Here is an 11,437-nt window from a genome sequence, read left to right as displayed (position 1 = left end):
TCCGCGGCATGTGGGATCTTCCCGGACCGGGGCACGAACCCGTGTCCCCTGCATCGGCAGGCGGACTCTCAACCACTGCGCCACCAGGGGAGCCCTACTTCTTTTTTTCTTTTTTTTAAAAAATTTGTTCTATCTCAAACATATTTTTACTTAGCTGCATAAAATGCCACCTTATATTGGGATTTACTTAAAATTTCCCTATTTGTGAAAAGTAATTTTGGATTTTATTATCTCAAAGGTTGTCCCAAAGTGTTATAGTCTCTGCTTTTAGATCTATCCGTGGTTCTACCATTTTTGTAACCCTTAGTGAATTTCATTCCAGTCCTCCTTCCCTTTAGATATCTGGTGATGGAGTCCATGGATTCCAGATTGAGAACTCCAATGAGGACCATTTGAGAATTTAATTCAAAATAGACCTGGAAACTGGTCCAAGTATTTACTCACAAATTACCTGGCAAATCCCTTGTCCTATTGGTATAGAACTCTTTGATCAAGCCCCCATATTATTCCTACTCCAAAAATATTGGCAAAGTGAAAGAACTTATCACCTGTTTAGACTGAGACTAACCAAAACCAACCCACAAGTTGCATGGCTTTTGCTTGGTGTGTGGTATGGTGTGTGCCACATATGCACTCATCTTATTTTCAACAATTCAGTTGTTATGATGAAGCCTCTGTATTTGCCTCACTAGGCCAGCAGAGATCTTAGAGGAGATATGGCACACAGGAGAAACTGCCAAATTAATACTAAGACAGAGGGAACATATAGGAAACTGGGTCTCTGGGTCTAACCCCAAGGCCTCCATTATGTATCCAAATGGGAAGTACTAAGGACAAGGTCTCTTGAATGGGCTTTTGGTAGTCAGGAATTGTCAGAAGGGGAAAAAAATATACGCCTTGAAAAACAAAGATTTCAGGGAAGAAAGAAAAAATCCCAAAGCACTTTGATCTTGGCCTTTGGATGTTCAAAAACCATTCTTTCCTCTTAGTGAGGTAACTGAGGAAAAAAGAAGAAACTGATGAGACACTTAGCTTTTCTTGGGGTCCCACACTTTCTCCAGCTTTTCTTGGGATCCCACAATTTCTCCAGCCCCTCCCACCCACACACACATACAGAGGAAGGTCAGGGAAGACTGAAGAATCCAGCCCAATGCAGTTACAGGAAAAGAGCTACAATCTGTCATGGGCTCACAAATGACTCCTAGGTATGAAGTGATGAAGCCACACTTGCACCATCACTACCCACCCACCATGGCACACATAGTGCTATACAAGGTCACCCGGTTACATATAATCCCACATACATAACTAGGGGACACACAAGGTCTCTATCGCACGGCCACAGGACTCCCCGTACCCACACACTTAGGTGATATTAGTTGCACCTGCACAGTCACAGGCGCCTGACACCGCAGTCTCAGACCTCCAAATCCTAGGCACAAGGTGCTGCACACATTCAAACAATCACACCCATTACCGGGACACACAGTTCCAAATGCACAGTCACCTGCCCTCTACATCCCCCACAATGGCGCACAATGCAGTAACAATCACATACCCTTTCTGGGAACACGTACAGTCACAAGCACCCCACTCCATCACCCAGAGTGATCACCACATACTGTCACCATCACACACTGCGAAGACACACTGTAACAATTACACACACACACACGATCTCCTCTCTTCTGCTCGCTCCAGACACGAAAGGCCGGGGCCTCAACTCCTCACCCTAATCCTTCCCTAGTTCCGGTCTGGTCCAAAGTAGCTAACTTGCAACGGCTTCCAAAGGCCCCTCAGCAGCTAACTCCGCGGAGCCAACGACCCCACCACTGCGAAACTCAGCAGCGAAATACCGCGGGACATAGCGTGGGCCGGCGGAGTTCTCTGGGAAATGTAGTCCAGAGGCTGAAAACGGGCCCCCGATTCCTCTCAGCGCGGAAGCTAGGTTTGCGCTCATCCACCGCCTCTCTGCACCAATCAGAACCGCAAGGCCCGGACGCCAAGGGGTTCGTAGATGGAGCCGGCATACCTGCTGGAGTTACCAGTCCTACCCATCTCAGGCAGCTTAGTTATTGCCCGTAAGCAAAAGGCGAGACCGCAAGCTCGCGGCTTAAGTAGCTCCGAGTCGCAGAGCCTCTGGGAAACGTAGTTCACGCCAGAAAAGCAGCCAATCGGCCAGAATGCAAGCGAACTGATTCTTCTCAGCTGGTCTTGGCCCCCGTGACCCAACCCGCCGGGCCCGGGAGATTTCTGGAGGTTCTAGTTCGCCCTCAGAATGCAGAGGGGATGACACACTTTTCATCTCTGTCCGTCGGGTGAGTCCAGGTCTCGGTCCACGCAGCGCTCAGGGTGAGAGTAAAGGTGGGACCTAATCTCTTTCTGGACTGTATTGAAGAGGCGACAGAGAAGAAATCACGATCTTGAAGAGCGTGTGTGCGCGCTTGCGTCTCCGGACTCAGGTGAGGAAGAGGGCGGGGCAGAGGATGCTGAAGATGCTGTGTTGTGACCGCAGGTGTGACTGGGTGTTGTGACCGCAGGTGTGACTGGGTGTTGTGTGTATGTGAATGTGTGTCACCTGTCTGGGAGACCAGGCTTGTATCTGTGTAACAGAAATTAACCTCTGAGCCTCCTGTTAGGCTTTTGTAAAATGATAAAAGAGTGTATCTTTATGGGGCATCAATTTTACATGAAGGTTGACAGAATTTTTTTTAATCTACTATATGCTAAACAACATTAACGGGTTATGTTAAAATAGGCACTTTTACTGTGGATTAGAATGCAAATTCAACATGCTTTTAAATCAAGAAGGAAGATTGCAAAGTAATTTATTACGAGATGCTTGGTTTTATCTGTCCCAGACCCTCAAGTATAGACACTCTCCTCTACAGTGAAACTACCAAAATATTTGGGTTTAATCTGCCACCTTACTATTTGTTTTCTGTTTATTCCACCTGTTCACAATCTTAACATTTTCAAAGAGTACTGATTAGTTATTTTGTATAATGTTCTTCAATTTGGGTTTACCTAATGTGTCCTGATCATTTACACATTTTGGGGAGGAAAATCCCATAAATGATGCTATGCTCTTCTTGGTTTATTTTATCAGGAGACACACAATGTCAATATGTTCCATTACTGGTAATGTTAACTCCCCCCCACCCCCGCCAACCCCAGATCTTAGTTCCCGGACCAGGGATGGAACCCATGCCCCCTGCCTTGGGAGCGCTGAGTCTTAAACACTGGACCACCAGGAAAGTCCCAGGTTTTATTACTTATAGTTTAAATGGTGTCCATAAGATTTCTCCACTGTAGAGTTAATTAATGAGTATGTTCGATCTATCAGTGAATAAATAAAAAGAAGCCAGCTGGCAAAGGAGCCTGGGAAATGTAGTGTGCAGAGTCCCAATCCCAGCATTACAGAGAACCATATAGAAGGTTCAGTGTGGGACTGAAACACAATAAATGAATAACCAGCACATGACCATCTTGGGAATTTCCATCACCTCTTATGTTGGATTACTGGTTTCCTGGAGCTTATGTCTTCCTTTTTTCTTTATTTAGTCTCACATTTTTAGTTTTTAAAAAATCCTCCATTAGCACCTTGAGAAAGATTAATTTGGAATAAAATTTTGGGGCCCTTACAAGTCTAAAACGTCTTTATTCTAACCTCTTTTGGATGATAGCTTAACTAGGTTTGGAATTTCATATTGGATATAATTTTCCCTTAGAATTTTGAGAGAATTATACCATTGTCTTCTAGCTTACAGTTTTTATCTTAAAGTATGATGACAGTTTGATTTGTATTTTGTTATTCTTTCTCTTTAGAAGCATTCTTAAATGCTTCTCTTCACACCTAGTTTTCTGAAACTTCACAAAGGTGTGCTCTGGTATGAGTCTTTTTGGTTCATTGTACGGGGTATTCAGTGGACCCCTTTATGTTGAAGAATCGTGACCTATATTTCTAGAAATCTTAAATTTTCTGAAATTTTCCTCCATTCAGTTTTCCTCTCTCTTTCTGGAACCTTCTCTTTCTGGATGTTGACATTCCTGATTTTATCTGTTATCTTTCTCATCTTTTATTACCTTATTTTTTAACTTTTCCCCCCCACAACTGATTTCCACAACTCTTTCCCATATCTGCTATTAAATTTTTAATAATAGGTATTTTATTTTTAATTTCCAAGAGCAGTTTTTATATACATGTTAATTGTTTCCTGGATATAAGATCTCCTCTTACCTCTTGGTGCTATTGTAGGGGGATTTTGGGTGGCTTTTTCCTGTGTGTGTATTTTTCTGTTCCTTAACTGTATTCATTTCCTTAGTTCTTTTTTTAATTGTTTTCATCTGTCTTTCATATTACTAGGTTTACATTTACATATTGCTAGGCTTTCCCTAGTTTGTTGATTAATACTGTCCATTCATCATTTATTAATAATGCGCTAAAAAGATGACTGTTGTTGGGCCTCAAAACAGCCCACCCCAAGAAATGCCACAATGGCATATTGATTGTTTTGAATGAAAGTTACTTGAGAAACAGCTAGTGGGGAAAATGATATAAAAAACACTCTGACCCCCTTCTTTCCCCTGAAAGCAGGAAATAAATCTCCCATGTAAAACTATCCTCCCTATACCAAGAGAATAAAAACCATCCTTATCACCAGAGTTAGGGAATTCAAGGCTAAGAAAGCTGTATAAACGAACTTTTTTACTGCTTCGTTAGTCTGCTCCGCCAAGCACAAGGCCCTTTGTTAAATCTTCACAAATAATTGTTCCTTTGTCAGGGGTCCCATTTCTATGAGACCTTCATGCATATAAATTAAATTGGGTTTTTTTCTCTTGTTAATCTGTCTTGAGTCAATTAAATTATTAGACCAGACAAAAGAATTCAAGAGGGGTGGGGGGGGATTTAATGTAATAACAATAGGTAGATAGATAGGGCTTGTCAACTTCTGAACTTCAGTATAGATTTCAGACATTTCTTTGTCAGCCCCAAAATGTTAGTATTATACCTTTTCTCCTAGGCTATTCCGTTTCTCCAGAGAAGAGCCTTCTCACCTCTTGACTACCAGAATTTTGAGGGTCCAATAGTGATGAGGTCCCACCATTTATTTTTTATTTATTTATTTTTAAAATTTTATTTATTTATTTATTTTTGGCTGCATTGGGTCTTTGTTGCTTCGCGTGGGCTTTCTCTAGTTGCGGTAAGCAGAGGCTACTCTTCGTTGCGGTGCTGGTGGCTTCTCGTTGCAGAGCACAGGCTCTAGGTGCGCAGGCTTCAGTAGTTGTGGCACACGGGCTCAGTAGTTGTGGCTTGCAGGCTCTAGAGTGCAGGCTCAGTAGTTGTGGTGCACCGGCTTAGTTGCTCCGCGGCATGTGGGATCTTCCTGGACCAGGGCTCGAACCTGTGTCCCCTGCATTGGCAGGCAGATTCTTAACCATTGTGCCACCAGGGAAGTCCCCCATTTATTTTTTATTATAATTTTTTATTAAAGTATAGTTGATTTACATGCCACTATTTTTTTAATCCCCTGATTTCAGCATGGTGCCTCTGCCATCTGCTTTTCTTCATATCCTTGTGTCTAAAGCTTCCCTGATTCAATTTCTCTAGGGAATAAATATTCTATTCTTTGCCAGGATGGTGTGGTAGTGTATTATGTATTTCTGCATAACAAATTGCCCTACAATGTAGCAGCTTAAAACAACAAACATTTATTCTCTGAAACAGCTTCTGAGGGTCACAAATCTGGAAATAGCTTAGCTGGGTGATTCCAGCTCAGGGTCTCTTGTGAGGTTGCAGTCAACCTGCTGGCCAGACTTGACTGGAACTGGGACATTTGCTTCCAAGGTAGATGGCTCATTCACATGGTTTTCAGTAGTTCCTTGCTGGCTATTGTCAGAAAGCTTCAGTTCCTTGTTACCTGGGCCTCACCACAGGGCTGCCTGAGTGCCCTAACGACTGGCTTAATAGATTACCCCAACGACTGGCTTAATAGATCACCCCAAGAGCAAGTGATACAAGAAAGACCAGAGTACCTTTTATGATCTAGGTTCAGAGGTCTCATCCCATCACTTCCACCATAATCTGTTCATTACAAGTGAGTCACTAAGTCCAGCCCACACTCAAGGCAGGGGCCAGGGAGAGTATAAAAAATTTGTGGACATGGTTCAGAACTACCACAGGTGGTAATCCGTTGGCTTAAATGGGGTTGGGGGTGCTGAGTTTGAAACTACTTGTAAGTCCTTTTTTCAGCTCCATGCTTTAACCACCTTTTTTTTTTTTTCGGTACGCGGACCTCGCACTGTTGTGTCCTCTCCCGTTGCGGAGCACAGGCTCCGGACGCGCAGGCTCAGCGGCCATGGCTCACGGGCCCAGCCGCTCCGCGGCATGTGGGATCTTCCCGGACTGGGGCACGAACCCGTGTCCCCTGCATCGGCAGGCGGACTCTCAACCACTGCGCCACCAGGGAAGCCCTACAATGATATCTTTAATTGGAATTAAAGCAACATTAATATTGGTTATGGGTATGGATATATATGTAAAGGTATAAAAAAGGATTGGAAGTTTGTATGCTAAATTCATGACGGTGATTGCCTTCGAGGACAAGGAAGGAGAGAGAAGAATGGGATAAGGGTGATGGTTAAAGGAGATTTTGGCTTCACGTCTCCATATCTATATGTTATTTAAAAACTACAAAGAACCAAAATGTTAGTTATTTCTATATGGTGGTAATATACATGTTTGTCTTACTATTTTTTTTGTTTGTAAAGTTTTCATCGTTTCAAAAGGTGAACTTGTCTTTCCTATAGAAATAATGTAACATTGGTCTCCATTTCCAATCAGAGACTAACGGTGTTTTTTTAAGAAGTTTTTATAAGCTATTAGGTTTACTGAACACTATAAACCATAGCTTTGAAAGAATTTTGGAAACATAACACAACAGGGCAGTTTGTAGATTACAGGGTTGCAGAATCTTAAAAACAGTTTGCTCTTTTCTCCCTAGAAGATCTGTATTTGCTAAACTATTTCTTACAAGGAGATGTACTAAGTGGTGATGTGCTGGTTAAGAATCTCATACTATTTTGTAGTTTTCAATAATATGCTAAGAAACAATACATATGTATAATGGAAAGAATATATATGTATGATGCCATTAAAGAGAGGCAAGAATACATATGAAGCTTACTAGGAAGGAAGACAGTTATTTTAGGAAGGTAAAATTAGCTACCATGCAGCAAGATGGGAAACACTGCCAATGCAAGTTAAGAATGGTAGCAAAGGTCTTAGATGTGCAAAAACTGAGTAATCCATGTACTCAGTGCCTCTATAAAAATAGCATGAGGAAATAAAATACCAGTGAAACATCTATACCAGTTAATGGTATTATTATTATTATCATCACTATTTATTTATTTATTTTCGGCTGCGTTGGGTCTTCGTTGCTGTGCGTGGGCTTTCTCTAGTTGCAGCGAGTGGGGACTACTCTTAGTTGCGGTGCACAGGCTTCTCATTGCAGTGGCTTCTCTTGTTGCAGAGCACAGGCTCTAGGTGCGCAGGCTTCAGTAGTTGTGGTACACGGGCTCAGTAATTGTGGCTCACGGGCTCCAGAGCGCAGGCTTAGTAATTGTGGCTCACGGGCTTAGTTGCTTTGCAGCATTTAGGATCTTCTCGGACCAGGGCTCGAACCTATGTCCCCTGCATTGGCAGGTGGATTCTTAACCACTGAGCCACCAGGGAAGTCCCATCACTACTATTTTATTGTGGTGATTAACACCAGTTAAGCACTAACTAAATAGAACATGATTAGATAACTAAATGGTAGAAAAATTTGGCCTATAAATAAAGATGGAGGATAAAAGTAAATATTTAGAAAGCTATATCTAGAGGGGAAAAAAGCTGAACTCTCTCACATTTCCCCACATGATCTCCCAAAGTCATCAAGGCTGGATATGTTTATTGGTTGAGGAGGGACTTGCTTGTGTTGGGATTCTCCACTTTTAGACCTACTAGGTAGCCAAAGGGGTGTGCCTACCTTGAGGACACAGAGGGGATTTCTCCTTTGTTATAAAGTACACAGCTGGGGGACTTCCCTGGTGGCACAGTGGTTAAGAATCCGCCTGCCAATGCAGGGAACACGGGTTTGATCCCTAGCCTGGAAGATCCCACATGCTGCAGAGCAACTAAGCCCGTGTGCCACAACTACGGAGCCTGCGCTTTAGAGCCCGCGAACCCCAACTACTGAAGCCCACGTGCCTAGAGCCCGTGCTCGGCAACAAGAGAAGCCACCGCAATGAGAAGCCCGCGCACCACAACGAAGAGTAGCCCCTGCTCACCACAAATAGAGAAAAGCCCGCGCGCAGCAATACCAGTGAAACATCTATACCAGTTAATGGTATTATTATTATTATCATCACTATTTATTTATTTATTTTCGGCTGCGTTGGGTCTTCGTTGCTGTGCGTGGGCTTTCTCTAGTTGCAGCGAGTGGGGACTACTCTTAGTTGCGGTGCACAGGCTTCTCATTGCAGTGGCTTCTCTTGTTGCAGAGCACAGGCTCTAGGTGCGCAGGCTTCAGTAGTTGTGGTACACGGGCTCAGTAATTGTGGCTCACGGGCTCCAGAGCGCAGGCTTAGTAATTGTGGCTCACGGGCTTAGTTGCTTTGCAGCATTTAGGATCTTCTCGGACCAGGGCTCGAACCTATGTCCCCTGCATTGGCAGGTGGATTCTTAACCACTGAGCCACCAGGGAAGTCCCATCACTACTATTTTATTGTGGTGATTAACACCAGTTAAGCACTAACTAAATAGAACATGATTAGATAACTAAATGGTAGAAAAATTTGGCCTATAAATAAAGATGGAGGATAAAAGTAAATATTTAGAAAGCTATATCTAGAGGGGAAAAAAGCTGAACTCTCTCACATTTCCCCACATGATCTCCCAAAGTCATCAAGGCTGGATATGTTTATTGGTTGAGGAGGGACTTGCTTGTGTTGGGATTCTCCACTTTTAGACCTACTAGGTAGCCAAAGGGGTGTGCCTACCTTGAGGACACAGAGGGGATTTCTCCTTTGTTATAAAGTACACAGCTGGGGGACTTCCCTGGTGGCACAGTGGTTAAGAATCCGCCTGCCAATGCAGGGAACACGGGTTTGATCCCTAGCCTGGAAGATCCCACATGCTGCAGAGCAACTAAGCCCGTGTGCCACAACTACGGAGCCTGCGCTTTAGAGCCCGCGAACCCCAACTACTGAAGCCCACGTGCCTAGAGCCCGTGCTCGGCAACAAGAGAAGCCACCGCAATGAGAAGCCCGCGCACCACAACGAAGAGTAGCCCCTGCTCACCACAAATAGAGAAAAGCCCGCGCGCAGCAACGAAGACCCAACACAGCCAAAAATAAATAAATTTATTTTAAAAATAAAATAAAAAATAAAGTACACGGTTGGGATTTCCCTGGTGGTCCAGTGGTTAAGACTCCGTGCTTCCACTGCAAGGGAACTAAGATCCTGCGTGCCGCACAGTGCAGCCAAAAAATTTTAAATAAACAAAAATATAAAAGTACACAGCATGCTGTACTTGTATGGTTTTACTTACGAGAGTCTCTCATAAAGCCTATGAGAAAGAACTGGATCTTGTTCACCTCTGTGTGGTTTACAACACTTCTCTTGCGGTAGGTAGGGAAGGAAGGAAAGAAGGAAGGTAGGCAGGCTGGAGAAAAATTGACAAGCTTTCTGATTTTGAGGTCTCAGATTAGGCTTGCTTTCTGGAGTGGACAGAGGAATATGTATTTCAAAAGCACTCAAATAAGGATTTCCTTGGTGGTCCAGTGGGTAAGACGCCGCACTCCCGATGCAGGGGGCCCAGGTTCAATCCCTGGTCAGGAAACTGGATCCCACATGCTGCAACTAAAGTCCGCATGCCGCAACGAAGATCCTGTGTGCCGCAACTAAGACCAGGTGCAGTCAAAAAAAAAAAACAGTACTCAAATAAGTGCATGTTGAGTGATTAAAAGTAATTAATTATGTGAGAATTTTCCCACCTGCAGGAGCCAGTTCTGCCAATGTCCCCCATACCCCTTTCCCTCAGTCATCTCAGCAGGAAATTACTATACTATGTCTCTCACACGGGTGAAAAATGTTAGAAGCATTTTAGCAGACTGTGATAGGGCCCAGAATGGGGTCAAGTAAAAGTAAATACCAGTCCTTATTAGGTGAGCCTGGCCTCCAGTGGTGCATTTGCCCTGAGACACACGCAGCTTCCTGCTCTGTCATAGAAAGCGGACCTATCAGGTCACCACCTCCAGGTGACAGTTTCCTGACCTCCAGAAACTTCTTTAGTCAGGCATCACTTCATTCCTCACTCCTACACTCGACTCCTACACTTGACTCGATTTTACCACCGTGCACTATGCTCATGACAGTGCCCTGGTGTGGCCACAGGAGGAACTCAGCAGAGCACTGGGGAGTCTCTATAACAGCAGCAATAGGGCTGTTTTACGGAAACCCAGCAAGGCTGTGGCTGGCCCTCAAGAATGCTTTCACACATTCATTTTCTTCCTAGTCATATGTCAAAGGGGAGCAGAGGGGCAAATGGATGGACTAGTATCCACACACGAGCTGCAGGTGACAGAATTCTGATTTTCCAGAACTAGTCCTATACAGCGGTGGATGTGGTGGTGTTAGTTGGGGTGGGAGAAGCTTCATACCATGTATTTGTTTAGTGACCCCAGGTTAAATTATATTATGATTTTTATTTAATGGCTATTAAATGCTCAGAAACTAATTAAGATAGTATGTATTGATTCACAATTTTTACACCAATCCATCTCTTTTTGTGTTGTTCTTCTAAAAAATTCTAGGATTTACCTGTGATTATATTTGCATTTTATCATGCCTATGTTGATATTTTAAAATTTGTATCCATGTTTTTTTCCAGCTCATGAATGTTTTCTTCAACTATTTCTGTTCAGTTGCTCTGGAGCCTGCCTTAGGAATGTCTCTAATTCTTTATTTTGTATCTCTGATCTCTTTTCTCTGTATCTATCATATTCATTCTTTTTTCTTTTGTCCCTTTCCTCTGAATCCTGAGAGAAATTTGTCTTTGACATCACTGATATGATTTTTTTGCAGTGTCAATTTATTTAAATTAAGTTTTAGCTCTTAGCAGCTAATATCATTGCTTCCTATAGTGGTGAAGTTTTTGGTAGTTACTCAAGACTGTTAGATTTGATTATTTGCAGTTTTGTTTTTTAATGGGGGAGAAAAAATTTTTTTCTAATAGTATTTCTGAAAACTTCTAACTGCTTACTATATAAAATTAAATTTTTAAAAATGAAATCAGAGTGGCAGTATAATAAATAAAACAATTTTAATTTGCTGTTTTAGTGTGTCATGGTATAGTATACATAGTTTATTTTCTCATCATTTCTAGCATTG

General features: G+C 42.9%; 1 pseudogene; it reads right to left on the bottom strand.

The window, feature by feature from the left end:
- Nucleotides 1–1,819, bottom strand: part of LOC112067313 (zinc finger protein 345-like) — a 54,482-nt pseudogene extending 52,663 nt beyond the window's left edge.
- Between the last annotated feature and the right edge of the window lie 9,618 nt (nt 1,820–11,437).

The sequence above is a fragment of the Physeter macrocephalus genome, chromosome 17 (assembly GCF_002837175.3).
Source record: "Physeter macrocephalus isolate SW-GA chromosome 17, ASM283717v5, whole genome shotgun sequence".
NCBI classification, from domain to species: domain Eukaryota; kingdom Metazoa; phylum Chordata; class Mammalia; order Artiodactyla; family Physeteridae; genus Physeter; species Physeter macrocephalus.
This window is presented reverse-complemented; position numbering and strand designations above follow the sequence as displayed.